This window comes from Mesoplodon densirostris, chromosome 8 (assembly GCF_025265405.1).
Source record: "Mesoplodon densirostris isolate mMesDen1 chromosome 8, mMesDen1 primary haplotype, whole genome shotgun sequence".
NCBI lineage: Eukaryota > Metazoa > Chordata > Mammalia > Artiodactyla > Ziphiidae > Mesoplodon > Mesoplodon densirostris.
The window spans coordinates 26,876,630-26,892,107 of record NC_082668.1 but is presented as its reverse complement, the minus strand read 5'-3'; positions in this window follow the sequence as shown (position 1 = coordinate 26,892,107).

Here is a 15,478-nt window from a genome sequence, read left to right as displayed (position 1 = left end):
TTTGTTTCTATTTCATTTATTTCTGCTTTGATCATTATGATTTCTTTCCTTCTGCCAACTTTGGGTTTTGTTTGTTCTTCTTTCTCTAGTTCCTTTAGATGTAAGATTAGATTGTTTATCTGAGATTTTTCTTGTTTCTTGACATAGGCTTTTATAGCTATAATCTTCCCTCTTAGAACTGCCTTTGCTGCATCCCATAGGTTTTGGATCATCGTGTTTTCATTGTTATTTGTTTCTAGGCATTTTTGATTTCCCATTTGATTTCTTCAGTGATCTCTTTTTTATTCAGTAACGTACTGTTTAGCCTACACGTGTTTGTGTTTTTATACGTTTTTTTCCCTCTGTAATTCATTTCTCATCTCATGCTGTTGTGGTCAGAAAATTTGCTTGATATGACTTCAGTTTTCTTAAATTTACTGAGCCTTGATTTGTGACCCAAATGTGATCTATCCTGGAGAATGTTCCATGCGCACTTGAGAAGAAAGTCTAATCTGCTCTTTTTGGATGGAATGTCCTATAAATATCAATTAAATCTATCTGGTCTATTGTGTCATTTAAAGCTTCTGTTTCCTTATTAATTTTCTGTTTGGATGATATGTCCATTGGTGTAAGTGAGGTGTTAAAATCCCCCACTATTATTGTGTTACTGTCGATTTCCTCTTTTATAGCTGTTAACAGTTGCCTTCTGTATTGAGGTGCTCCTATGTTGGGTGTATATATATTTATAATTGTTATATCTTCTTCTTGGATTGATCCCATTATTATTATGTAGTGTCCTTTCATGTCTCTTGTAACATTCTTTATTTTAAAGTCTATTTTATCTGATATGAGTATTGCTACTTCAGCTTTCTTTCTTTTTTTTTTTATTTTTTGGTACATGGACCTCTCGCTGTTGTGGCCTCTCCCGTTGTGGAGCACAGGCTCTGGACACGCAAGCTCGGCGGCCATGGATCACGGGCCCAGCCACTCCACGGCATGTAGGAACTTCCCGGAGTGGGGCATGAACCCATGTCCCCTGCATCGGCAGGCAGACTCTCAACAACTCTGCCACCAGGAAAGCCCCCTTCAGCTTCCTTTTGATTTCAATTTGCATGGAGTATCTTTCTCCATCCCCTCACTTTCACTCTGTATGTGTCCCCAGTTCTGAAGTGGGTCTCTTGTAGACAGCATAAAATTGGTCTTGTTTTTGTATCCATTCAACAAGCCTGTGTCTTTTGGTTGGAGCATTTAATCCATTCATGTTTAAGGTAATTATAAGTATGTATGTTCCTATGACCATTTTCTTAATTGTTTTGTGTTTGCTTTTGTAGGTCCTTTTCTTCTCTTGTGTTTCCCACTTAGAGAGTTCCTTTAGCATTTGTTGTAGAGCTGATTTGGTGGTGCTGAATTCTCTTAGTTTTTGCTTGTCTATAAAGGTTTTGATTTCTCCATCAAATCTGATTGAGATCCTTGTTGAGTAGAGTAATCTTGGTTGTAGGTTCTTCCCTTTCATCACTTTAAGTATATCATCCCACTCCCTTCTGGCTTGTAGAGTTTCTGCTGAGAAATCAGCTGTTAAGCTTATGGGAGTTTCCTTGTATGCTATTTGTCATTTTTCCCTTGCTGCTTTCTATAATTTGTCTTTGTCTTTAATTTTTGCCAGTTTCATTACTATGTGTCTCAGTGTGTTTCTCCTTGGTTTTATCCTGTATGGGACTGTCTGTACTTCTTGGATTTGGGTGACTCTTTCCTTTCCCATGTTAGGGGAGTTTTTGACTATAATCTCTTCAAGTATTTTCTGTGGTCCTTTCTCTCTCTCTTCTCCTTCTGGGACCCCTATAATGTGAATGTTGTTGCATTTCATGTTGTCCCAGAGGTGTCTTAGGCTGTCTTCATTTCTTTTCATTCTTTTTTCTTTATTCTGTTCCAGAGCAGTGAATTCCACCATTCTGTCTTCCTGGTCACTTATCCATTCTTCTGCCTCAGTTATTCTGCTATTGATTCCTTCTAGTGTAGTTTTCATTTCAATTATTTTATTGTTCATCTCTGTTTGTTTGTTCTTTAATTCTTATAGGTCTGTATTAAACATTTCTTGCATTTTCTCGATCTTTGGCTCCATTCTTTTTCCAAGATCCTGGATCATCTTCACTATCATTGTTCTAAATTCTTTTTCTGTACAGTTGCCTATCTCTGTATCATTTAGTTGTTTTTCTGGGGTTTTATCTTGTTCATTCATGTGGTACATAGCCCTCTGCCTTTTCATCTTGTTTGTCTCTCTGTGAATGTGGATTTTGTTCCACAGGCTTCAGGATTGTAGTTCTTCATACTTCTGCTCTCTGCCCTCTGATGCATGAGGCTATCTAAGAGGTTTGTGCAAGTTTCCTGATAGGAGGGACTGGTGGTGCGTAGAACTGACTGTTGCTCTGGTTGGCAGAGCTCAGTAAAACTTTAGTCCATTTGACTGCTGATGGATGGGGCTGGGTTCCCTCTCTGTTGATTGTTTGGCCTGAGCAACCCAACACTGGAACCTACCTGGGCTCTTTGGTGGGGCTAATGGTGGACTCTGGGAAGGCTCATGCCACGGAGTACTTCCCAGAACTTCTGCTGCCAGTGTCCTTGTCACCATGTTGAGCCACAGCCACTACCCACGTCTGCAAGTGACCCTCCAACACTAGCAGGTAGGTCTGATTCAGTCTCCCCTGGGGTCACTGCTCCTTCTCCTGGGTCCCATTGTGCACATTACTTTGTGTGTGCCCTCCAATACTGGAGTGTCTGTTTCCCCCATTCCTGTCGAAGTCCTGCAATCAAATCCCACTAGCCTTCAAAGTCTGATTCTCTAGGAATTCCTCCTCCTGTTGCTGGACCCCCAGGTTGGGAAGCCTGACGTGGGGCTCAGAACCTTCACTCCAGTGGTTGGACTTCTGTGGTATAAGTGTTCTCCAGTCTGTGATTCACCCACCCAGCAGTTATGGGATTTGATTTTACTGTGATTGTGCCCTTCCTACAGTCTCATTGTTGCTTCTCCTTTTTCTTTGGATATGGGGCATCATTTTTGGTGAGTTCCAGTGTCTTCCTGTAGATAATTGTCCAGCAGCTAGTTGTGATTCTGGTGTTCTTGCAAGAGGGAGTGGGAGCACGTGCTTCTACTCTGCCATCTTCGTTCCTAAAAATCTCCATTGGCTTTTGAGTGAAGTCTAAATTCTGCCCAGTCTTCAAGCATGTTCATTATCTCATGATTTGGTAACATTCTGCAACTCACATTATCTGCTCCAGGCATGCAGATCTCACTACCAACAATTTACCATGCTTATTCCAGCCCATGTTGCCCTTCCTCTTGTCATTTTCTTTACCCTCATATATAGCTCTCTCCTGTCTACTTCACATCATGAAATCCCATCCAACATCAGTCATACCTCCTCTATGCCCCTCTGCTAAAACCCCAGTTGAGTTTTGCTGTACAACCTAGCACTCAATTTCAAACTGCCCATTGGAATGGAATATTCATGGATTTTTTTTAAGGCAAAGATTTATGGATTGTCCACAGTGTTTCCTGATATTAGACCATTTCTGTTCTTCTAGAAAGGCCATACTTTTGTTCATGACAAACAAACTGAAATTCTTAATGGCTTAATAAATGAAAGTTTATCTCTCACACATGAAAACGTTGTTATAGGTCTGCCATATGGTGACTCAGTGATTTAGGTGCTCCTATCTCATTGCTCTGCTGACTTAAGGCAAAGCCTCCACTTTCACCAAAAGGAAAACACTAATGGTGTCAAACTCCACTTCTTGCATGGTTTGGTCTGGATATGACTCATGACAGTTCTGATAAACCATTGGTAAGAAATAGTCACATGTTAGTTACTGCTGTACAAAGAAGTGAATCAGCTATACGTATACATATATCCTCTCCCTCTTGGACTTCCCTATCACACCAACCCCCCACCCATCTAGGTCATCACAAAGCACCGAGCTGAGCTCCATGTGCTATACAGCAGGTTCCCACTAGCTATTTTACACATGGTAGTGTATATATATATCAATCCCAATCTCTCAATTCATCCGACCTGCCTTCCCCACCCTCCATGTGCACACGTCCGTTCTCTATGTCTGTGTCTCTATTCCTGCCCTGCAAATAGGTTCATCTGTTCCATTTTTCTAGATTCCACATATATGCATTAATATACCATATTTGTTTTTCTCTGACTTACTTCACTCTGTATGAGAGACTCTAGGTCCATCCACGTCTCTACAAATGACCCAGTGTTATTCCTTTTTGTCTATAGCTCAGAATACTGTTATCCCTCAAATAAATTATAGATCCATTACCAGGAAAAAAAGAGGAAATAATCACATGGTCCTGCCTAATTGCAGGGTAGCTGGGAAAGTGGGGCGCAGGTTAGAGTTTAGACCATAAATGTCTCTGTTGCACATTTTCAGATGTGTGAGTTCATTGATGCAACCCTACAACATTGAGAGGTACATTTTAAATTCTATTGCCATTTTATAATTACTGCTATTATTATTATATTTATAGTTGAGGATGGGTGAAATGACCTCTCCATCATCACCCAACTAGATGCAGGACCCACAATACACAGGCTGTCAACTCCTTGAAGGTAGATACCATGTGTCTTATGTCTTCATTCACCAGTAGATGTGATAGTTGTTTTTCAATAAATTGTATGATTAATTTGCTGTATTCTACTTTAAATTCAAGTGGTTGTTGGCTTTTATCCTTTATTTTGCCTCAGTTTTTCCAAGGTAAGAAAAGAGCAGCCAATGAATGATTTTGTTTAGTTAGGGGGCCTTTGTTACCTGGGTCTTGAATTCCACCAGTAACTCTCAGTTAGAGGTTTTAGGTAAAAGGAAGGCAAGAAGAGGAGAGAATAAGAGAGTGAAAGGACAGGCACAAAGCTCACATGAACACTTATGTGTAGAGATAATATGTGATGTTTTGGCAGCTTTTATAAGGTGAAATGTCAATTTCTATCCAGTGAAATCTTTATTGTTAATTTTCAACGAAACAAACAAAATGTTTTCCTGGTAGGGCTAAAACCCCAGAGCTATGCTGTTGCCCAGAGGCTTGATCCACCAAATCTGCTCAGAACACATCTCATGGTTGGTTATGGATTTTTTGCTTGTAATACTGACTAATCTGCCCGAAAGATCAAGGTGCAGATGAGACAGAGTCAAGGAGACACTGATTTGATGGTCTGGCATCTTGCCAAGACTCATGAAGTGACAAGGGCAAAGGGGTTTGAGGGTTCTTAGGTTCCTTCCCACATGCCCATTGCAGCTGCCATGGAGCAGAATTACTGTTGAACTGATGTTCTGTCGCAAGGCTTCTGTTCTCAGATAGTGACAGAAACAGCATGAGGACAGCCTGTTGTAGTAGAAAGGAGATGGGTCTTAACTCAGACAACCTCAACTTGAATCTAGGCTTCTTTTTGCTTTAGCTCTGTGAGTCTGGAGAATTTAACTAACCTATTTGAATCTTTTTTTTCCCTGTAAAATAGGACAATGATATCTGTTTTACAATAATTATTAGAGGAAAAGTGATAGTAAACACAAAGCACCTAGTTTAGTTCTTGGTTTATAAATAAATTCAGTAAATGGTGTGGCTTAAAAAATAGTGTGTCTTAAGGATGGGTACAAAGGGCAAACAGTGGATAAGTTCATCCAATTTAGTATCAAGCCTATGTGACACACAAATCTTTTTCCTCCCCTTTGAATCAATAGTTCCAAGTTTTAAAATAATTTTCCGCCTTGACTTGCCAATTAACGATAATAATATCTGAGTTGAGATTAATAGTATTAAGAACCAGTTAAATATAGCATGGTATATCAAGGCTAACATAACATTCTAAGGTAATTGGGCTCACAAGTCTGTATAAAACATATATTAGCAGTACCTTCCATTATCTTTTGATCCTTGGATGCCTATTTTGTGTGTTTCTATATGTATATCCATCTGTTTCTTATGCCTTCAATTCATAGCACTTGAGCCACAGAATCCCAGTGGCTTAACAGTAGACAAGACATTTTACAGTTATATATAATCAGATATTCAGTGACTTAATTTGGACAAGTGCTCAGATGGGCTTATCTTTTTCACTCATTCATGTATTCATTCATTCAATGAATATATAATGAGTACCATGTACTATTTTAGGCACTTGGTATACCTACATTTCAATGAACAAAACAGGTAAAGTTTCCTAAATGTGTGGAGATTGCATTACATTCTAGTGGGGAAAAAGCAGGCAATAGATAATAAAGATGATAGATAAAAATATTATAAAATATGTTAGAAGATGATAAATATTGTAAGAACAAAGGGCAAGGAATACGGGTACCCAGAGATTTGTGATGGAGGAGGCAGACTTCAAAATAAAATAGAGTTGTCAGGGATCATCTCATGAGAAGGGCACACTTCAGAAAACTCCTGAAAGAAAGAGGGCTAGCCATGAAAATATATAAGAAAGAGAGTTCCAGATAGTAGGAATAGCCAGTGCTAGCATACTCATGGCATGGCAAAGGTCATTTTAACTAAAGGGGATGAGATGTAGCTAGTAGGAGATTATAAAGGTAAGCTGGACAAGGTAGCAAATAATGGAGGGCTTAGTGTGACTTTATCTTTTCCCCACTTATTTACAAAAAAATAGGTAAACCTCAAAAAATGAAACGTGTTGATGTACGAACAACAATGAAACACTCAAGGAGAAGAGCACAGCTCAAAAAATTGAATATTAAATAAATTACTTTTTCATTGTAAACTACAATGTATTTAGTCTGATAGGAGAAACTTTAATGTGAGAGATTACTCCTTGGTAAGGACTACACTGTCCATCAAGTGTTAAGAACATTAGACTTAGTCCCTATTCTGATTTATAACACATCTCTTCTGAAAGGAAGTTTCCTAGTCATTACAATTATATTTTAGATGTTAACAATCACTCTTCACCTTAAAAAACGTTTCCTAAAACAATTCTGCTATTTTTTAAAAATTCTGCTGAACTTGAAAATATATTTCCTCCTAGTTCTCGGTGGAAATCCCCATTTCCCCAGTCCACAGCTGGTCAACATCTTGCATATCATAATATATCATGTATGCAATAATTATTATTAATTTACTTGGAGAACAGTCTCTTTCCCAGATAAAATATACTATTTAATCTACTCTCATAAGTCCTCTTTCACATCACTTCAATTCTCTAGGATTACAGCTGCTATCTAAATTTAATATTTTCTACCTGATTAGTAGTTAATTTTTTCTAATTTACACCAAATCAGATTAAAAATTATTCTAATAAAGAATGATCAATTTTCTGTATAGCTCATGCTTAAATTGCTGGCTGCTGGGGAAAGAAAAACTTGAACACGATTTCAATTGCCAAAGTGTTACAGTAGATTGGTTCATTCCTATACCTTATTTTGCTATATTAACATAGTCAAAGACACATGGAATGTGTAGATTATTCTTTACTGTGTTATTAACTAACAAACAGAAAAATTCACAATGTAACACAAAATATAATAGCCTATTATTCTCAAGATAAACTATAAATTCATTAGTCCTTTGCCTAATCTTTAGGGCAAAGAAGGTGCACCATTTTATTATTAGTGTCCATGACTCTAAATACAGAAATTTCTGGTAAACAGAACAGGGACATTTGACTCAGCAAAAGTATGTTTTGTTCTCCAAATCACCAGTGACTTTCAACCAAAAGGCTCAGAGCACATAACTGGGGAGGGGAGGAAAATGATGAAATCAGCTTTCATGCTGAGTCTGGCTCTCTTACTGACAGGAAACAGAAGAACAGAGAATGAAGTGTCCATGCCAATCTGGTAGAAAATTCCTGGCTTAGCTTGCCTCTCTGCCACATTGCCATTTGGAGGGAGAGGGAGAAAGAAAGGCATTCTTATGAGATGACAAAACTTGAATTATACAAATCTAGACTTGTCTGTGATTTTCTCTACCACAGCCATATGTAGGCATGAGTTTTTATTTTTTCTGTGATTTGATCTTGTTCTTTCCTATTTGTAATAAGCAATAGAAGCAAAACATATTGAGAAATAAAATCTAAAATCTAATGACACTGTTTTGGGTTCAGGAGTCCCCCCCTGCCCAACTCAATCCCTATGTTTCCTAGTTATATAAACTGTGTTTGTGTGTGTGTGTGTGTGTGTGTGTGTGTGTATTTATATAGATATACCATTGTATAGTATAGTACATAATCTCTCTCTACCTATCTACTACCTACCTACCTACCTATTTATAATTTTCTTCTTTTTACTTAATTCATTACAATATGAAATTCTGTGTATTGCAACCAAGAATAAAGACAGTAAAACCAGACTAGAGTCTACTCCTCATGGGAGGGGTGATGGGAGAAGAGATTTTGCTCCTACCTACATCCATTTATGTTTTAGTGCTTTCTGATGGTTTATTGGACCAATAGCAAGACTCTGAAGATTCAAAGATGTGCTGTCTCCATTGGGAGCTGATATTAACAGAGTTCCAGAAAAGTCTTATTCCAGCATCTGTGAAGCTTGATATTATATTTACAAATACTTTTGTATATCTATGAACTAGGTTCACCCAAAGGATGGTTTGAAGACTGGTAAAAAATGGTAACTGAAACCAGGCTGAAGTTAATTTTACTTTATTCTTACCATCATTTTATCTAGTAGCCTATGCCAAATGAAAGATCAAGTAATATATGTGCAGGTAATAAGATACAACTCCCAGCTCATTTCTTGACCCTCATGGTAGGTTTAATGAAGTGAAGAATCAGCCAGCTCGGAGAAGCCCAACACTCTAGATTTAATGCCTTTATACCAGTTTAGGTTGTGGTGAAAATGTGTCAACCCTCAAGGCTCTACCTCATCACTTTAAAAGGAATATATTGTTGTATCAGTTATATTTACCCATATTTCTTTCTTTCTGTGTCACTGAGTATACTTGAGGTTTCAGTGTATCTATTCAGACCATAGCTACAATCTACTAAATGATACTAAAGAAATAAACAATTCAAATGTTGTCCCCTAATGCTTGAGTTAGCAGCAGGTAATAACTAACATTAACTAAAAGTGTATCACATGTTATGTTAAAGATTCACTCACTATTTTATTTCTCATCTCAAACTATGGCTAATTATGTTGTCTAAGCAAGATCATCAGAAAGGATTATATAAAAAGCATTATGTGGTATCATGTTAAAAACATAACTGAAGAATAAAGATTGCAAATCCTCTTTACATGATTAATTCCCAAAAGGGAAATTAAAATCCAAACCATAAAATTTCTTCTCTCTTATTGTTAAACTAATGTTAACTTTCAAAATGAAATCTCTCTATTTTGAAGAAATTAGAATCCAGATACCATTTCTTCCTTAATTTCTTGTGTTTATTCTCAGAGAAATCCTACACAGGTGATTGATTGCTCTCTTTTTTTCCACCAACAAATGTAACCTAGTCATTTCTCTGGAAAAGGTAGAGATACACAAGAACCCTTAAAGTTATATTAATCCGGTCTCAAATATCTCACATCTCCAATTTTCCAAAGAAATATGTGTCAATAGGAAAATATCAGAGCACAACTGTAACACAACTCACAATTATAACACTTAGAAAAAATGCATGTAATTTCTTGGGAATCATAACATTTTATAATCCAAGCACTAATTCCCCTATCTAATGCAAAAAATATGTTTCAAGAACCTATCTCATATAACTGAAGTCTACAATTTTGTTTCCTACCATAGGCCAAAGTAGGAAGTTTATTGTTATTTAGGAGACATGGGTGGACTTTTTGATGAATGGGGATGAAATGGAGAAAATAGGCATAGGAAGACGTTCTTGGTTTCAGCTTCAGCATGTGTGTTAATTCATGGCAGTTGTCCAGAATCCCTCATAGATGGAAGTAAGTCCACCTTTAAATAACACCATGCCACTGGATGTGTAATACAGGTATCTTTTAATAGTGTATTCCTCTCCCCTTCCTTATGCCATTGCTGCCATTCATTCTATTTATTCTTATGCTATGATCACCTAATACATTACATTATTTTTACCTTAAACAAAGTCTTCTTTTAGATCAATTAAGAATAAGAAAACTACAATTTTATTTTAATTTTATTTATTCCTTCTCTGACATTCTTTCTTCAGGTAGTTCTGAGTTTCTGACCTATATTATTTTTCTTCCCCTTGAAGAACTTTGTTTAACATTTCTTGAAGGGTACTTTTGCTGGCAGTGAATTCCCTCATTTTTGTCTGAGAAAGGCTTTATTTCTTCCTCTCCTTTTAGGGATAATTTTACTAGATATAGAATTCTTGGTTAGTGGAGTTTTGTTTTGTGTTCTTAACACTTTAAGTAGTTCACTCTACTCTCTTTCTTGCATGGTTTCTGATGAGAAGTCCACAGTAATTCTTATTCTTTTTCCTATATAGCTAAGGCATTCCCCCCGCCCCCCAACCCCCTTTGGCTTCTTTCAGAATTTTCTCTTTGTCTTTGGTTTTCTGCAGTTTGAATTTAAATTGTCTAAGTTTAGTTTTCATTTGTTTTGTTTTTCGTTATTTATCCTGCTTTCTTGCTGTTTTTGGAACTTCCTTAATTTGTGGTGTGGTGCCATTAAATTTAGAAAGTTCTCAGCTATTATTACTTTAAATAATTCGTCTGTTTTATTTTCTCTTTGTTTTCTTTCTGATAGTCCAATTATACTTATGCTCATACATTTTGAACACTTTCCATAGCAGTTCTTGGATTTTCCATACTTTTTTCATTTCAGTTTTAGAAGTCTCTAGTGATATATCTTCAAGCTCACCAATTCTTTTCTCAACTGTGTCTAGTCCACTAATGAGCCCATCAAAGGTACTATTCATTTCTGTTAGTGTTTTTAATTTCTAGCATTTCCTTTTGAGTGTTTCTTTGAATTTCCATCTCTCTGCTTACATTACCCATCTCTTTTTGCATGTTGTTTACTTTTTCCACTAGAGTCCTTAGCCCTAATCATAGTTATTTTAACTTCCCTGTCTGATATTTCCAACATCTGTAGTGTATCTTAATCTAATTCCATGTTTGCTTTGTTTCTTCAGACTGGGATTATTTCCTGAATTTTCGAATATCTTGTAATTATTTGTTGAAAACCAGACATATTGTATTGGGTAATAAGAACTGAGGTAAAAAGGGCTTAAGTGATTTAAAATATTTATGTTAATCTTCTAGGAGTTGAGTTTTTAAAAATGTTTTCTGTAGCTATAGGTATCAGCTTCTAGCATCCTTGTTTTTGTTTCCTCTTTGACCTTGAGTTTCATTCAATACACCTCGTCAAAGAGAGTCTCTGTTTCACTGCTCTTTTAGTTGTAATCTACTGTTGTTATACTCAAACCCTGTGGTGGTAGGTCTGGGGGAGGGAAAATATTCTCTAATCTTATGACTGTAGTGTGTCTGTGTTTCTGGGCTGTGATGTTTAATTGTTTTTAGTGATAAAGATTTCCCCTACCCCCCTTAAATGAGACAGAGAGGCCAAAGGGCCTTGAATGGGATAAATTCTCTTCTCATAGTTAGAATAAGGCTGTGGTAAAGTCTTTTTTATTTTTATTATTTCCTGGAGCATAGACCTATGTTATGGGGAATCCTCTGGACTTATTTCACAATGAGCCACAAGGAAATCTTTCTTAAATCTTCATCATGAGAAATTTGTGAGGTCCTTGGAGGAAGAACCCATGAAAATGTAGGATCTGGGGGGACCTTCAAGATGGCAGAGGAGTAAGATGTGGAGATCACATTCCTCCCCACAGATACATCAAAAATACATCTACATGTGGAACAACTCCTACAGAACACCTGCTGAATGCTGGCAGAAGATCTCAGACTTCCCCAAAGGCAAGAAACTCCCCACGTATCTGGGTAGGGCAAAAGAAAAAAACAGAGACAAAAGAAGGACAGGATCTGCACCTCTGAGAGGGAGCTGTGAAGGAGGAAAAGTTTCCACACATTAGGAAGCCCCTTAACTGGCAGAGACAGAAAGTGGTGGGAGGGAATCTTCAGAGCCACAGAGGAGAGCACAGTGACAGGGGTGCAGAGGGCAAAGTGGAGAGATTCCCGTACAGAGGATTGCTGCCAACCAGCACTCACCAGGCTGAGAGGTTTGTCTGCTCACCAGCCACGTCAGGTGGGGACTGGGAGCTGAGACTCAGGCTTCAGAGGTCAGACCCCAGTGAGAGGACAGGGGTTGGCTTTGTGAACACAGCCTGAAGGGGGCTAGTGCATCACAGCTACCTGGGAGGGGGTTTGGGAAAAAGTCTGAAACTGCCTAAGAAGCAAGAGATGATTGCTTTGGGGTGCACCAGGAGAGGAGATTCAGAGCATGCCTAACCGAGCTCCAGAGAAAGGCACGAGCCATGGATATCAGCATAGACACCACAGATGGGCATGAAACAGTAAGGCTGCTGCTACAGCCACCAAGAAGCCTGTGTGCAAGCAAGGGTCACTATCCACACCTCCTCTCCGGGGAGCCTGTGCAGCCTGCCACTGCCAGGGTCCTGTGATCCAGGGAAAACTTCCCCTGGAGAACACAGAGTGTGCCTCAGACTCTTGCAAGGTCATGCTGGCCTCTGCCACCACAGGCTCACCCATCATTCCATAACCTTCCCTGACCCTGGACTGAGTGAGCCAGAGACCTCTAATCAGCAACTCTTTTAACCCCCTCCTGTCTGAGTGAAGAAGAGATGCCAGAGAGAGACCTACAAGCAGAGGTGGGACCAAATCCAAAGCTGAACCCAGGAGCTGTGTGAACAGAGAAGAGAAAGGGAAATCTCTCCCAGCAGCCTCAGGAGCAGCGGATTAAATCTCCACAATCAACTTGATGTACCCTGCATTTGTGGAATACCTAAATACACAAAGAATAATCCTAAAACTGAGGCGGTGGAATTTGGGAGCAAGTGTGGACTTGGGATTTGCTTTCTACTTCCAATTTGTTTCTGGTTTTAAGTTTATCTTAGTTTAGTATTTAGAGCTTATTATCACTGATAGTACGATGTGGTAGATTTGTTTATTTATTTGGTTGCTCTCTTCCTTTTTTAAAAAAAAAAAAAATATATATATATATATATATTCCTTTTTCTCTTTTAATGAGTGTGTACAAGTATGTTTCTTTGTGTGATATTCTCTGTATATATTTGCTTTTATCATTTCTCCTAGGGTTCTCTCTGTCCATTTTATTTTGTTTGTTTGTTTGTTTTTAGCATAGTTTTTAGTGCTTGTTATCACTGGGGATTTGATTTTTGGTTTGGTTGCTCTCTTCTTTCTTTCTTTCTTTTTTTATTACAATTTTATTTTTTATGTTTAATTAAAAATTTTTTTATTTTAATAATTTTAGTTATTTAATTAATTTATTTATTTTTCTTTCATTTTCTCCCTTTCCTTCTGAGACATGTGGCTGACAGGGTCTTGGTGCTTCGGCTGGGTGTCAGGCCTGAGCCTCTGAGGTGGGAGAGCTGAGTTCAGGATATTTGTCCACCAGAGACCTCCCAGCCCCAGGTAATATCAAATGGCAAAAGTTGTCCCAGAAACCTCCATGTCATAACTAAGACACAGCTCCATTCAATGACAAGAAATCTACAGTGCTGGACACCCAACACCAAATGACTAGCAAGACAGGAACACAACCCCACCCATTAGCAGAGAGGCTGCTTAAAATTATAATAAGTTCAGAGACACCCCAAAACACACCACCAGATGTGGTCCTGCCCAACAGAAAGAAAAGATCGAGCCTCATACACCAGAACACAGGCATGATTCCTCTTCACCAGGAAGCCCACACAACCAAATGAACCAACCTTGCCCACTGGGAGCAGATACCAAAATCAACAGGAACTACGAACATGCAGCCTGTGAAAAGGAGACTCCAAATGCAGTAAGTTAAGCAAAATGAGAAGACAGAGAAACGCTCAGCAGATGAAGTAACAAGGTAAAAACCCACCAGATGAAACAAATGAAGAGAAAATTGGCAGTCTGTCTTAAAAAGGAATTTAGAATAATGATGGTAAAGATGATCCAAAATCTTGGAAATAGAATGGAGAAAATAGAAGAAATGTTTAACAAGGACCTAGAGAAACTAAAGAGCAAACAATCAATGATGAACAACACAATAAATGAAATTTAAAATTCTCTAGAAGGTATCAATAGCAGAATAACTGAGGCAGAAGAATGGATAACTGACCTGGAAGATAAAATAGTGGAAATAACTACTGCAGAGCAGAATAAAGAAAAAAGAATGAAAAGAATTGAGGACAGTCTCAGAGACTCCTGGGACAACTTTAAATGCACCAACATTCGAATTATAGGGGTCCCAGAAGAGGAAGAGAAAAAGAAAGGGAATGAGAAAATATTTGAAGAGACTATAGTTGAAAACTTCCCTAATATGGGAAAACAAATAGTCAATCAAGTCCAGGAAGCACAGAGAGTCCCATACAGGATAAATCCAAGGGGAAACAAGCCAAGAAACATATTAATCAAACTATAAAAATTAAATACAATGGAAAATATTAAAAGCAGCAAGAGAAAAGCAACAAATAACATACAAGGGAATCCCCATAAGGTTAACAGCTGATCTTTCAGCAGAAACTCTTCAAGCCAAAAGGGAGTGGCAGGACATAATTAAAGTGATGAAAGGGAAAAACCTACATACAAGATTACTCTATTCAGCAAGGATCTCATTCAGATTCAGTGGAGAAATTAAAACCTTTACAGACAAGCAAAAGCTAAGAGAATTCAGCACCACTGAATCAGCTTACAGCAAATGCTAAGGGAACTTCACTAGACAGGAAACACAAGAAAAGGTAAAGGCCTACAATAACAAACCCAAAACAATTAAGAAAATGGTAATAGGAACATACATATCGATAATTACCTTAAATGTAAATGGATTAAATGCTCCAAGCCAAAGACATAGACTGGCTGAATGGATACAAAAATAAGACCATATATATGCTGTCTACAAGAGACCCATTTCAGACTTAAGGACACATACAGACTGAAAGTGAGGGGATGGAACAGGATATTCCATGCAAATGGAAATCAGAAGAAAGCTGGAGTAGCAATTCTCATATCAGACAAAACAAATGTTAAAATAAAGACTATTACAAGAGACAAAGAAGGACACTGCATAATGATCAAGGGATCAATCCAGAAGAAGATATAACAATTGTAAATATTTATGCACCCCAAATAAGAGCACCTCAATATATAAGGCAAATGCTAACAGCCATAAAAGGGGAAATTGACAGTAACACAGTCATATTAGGGGACTTTAACACCCCACTTTCACCAATGGACAGATCAACCAAAATGAAAACAAATAAGGAAACACAAGCTTTAAATGATACATTACACAAGATGGACTTAATTGATATTTATAGGACATTCCATCCAAAAACAACAGAATACACTTTCTTTTCAAGTGCTCACGGAACATTCTCCAGGACAGATTATA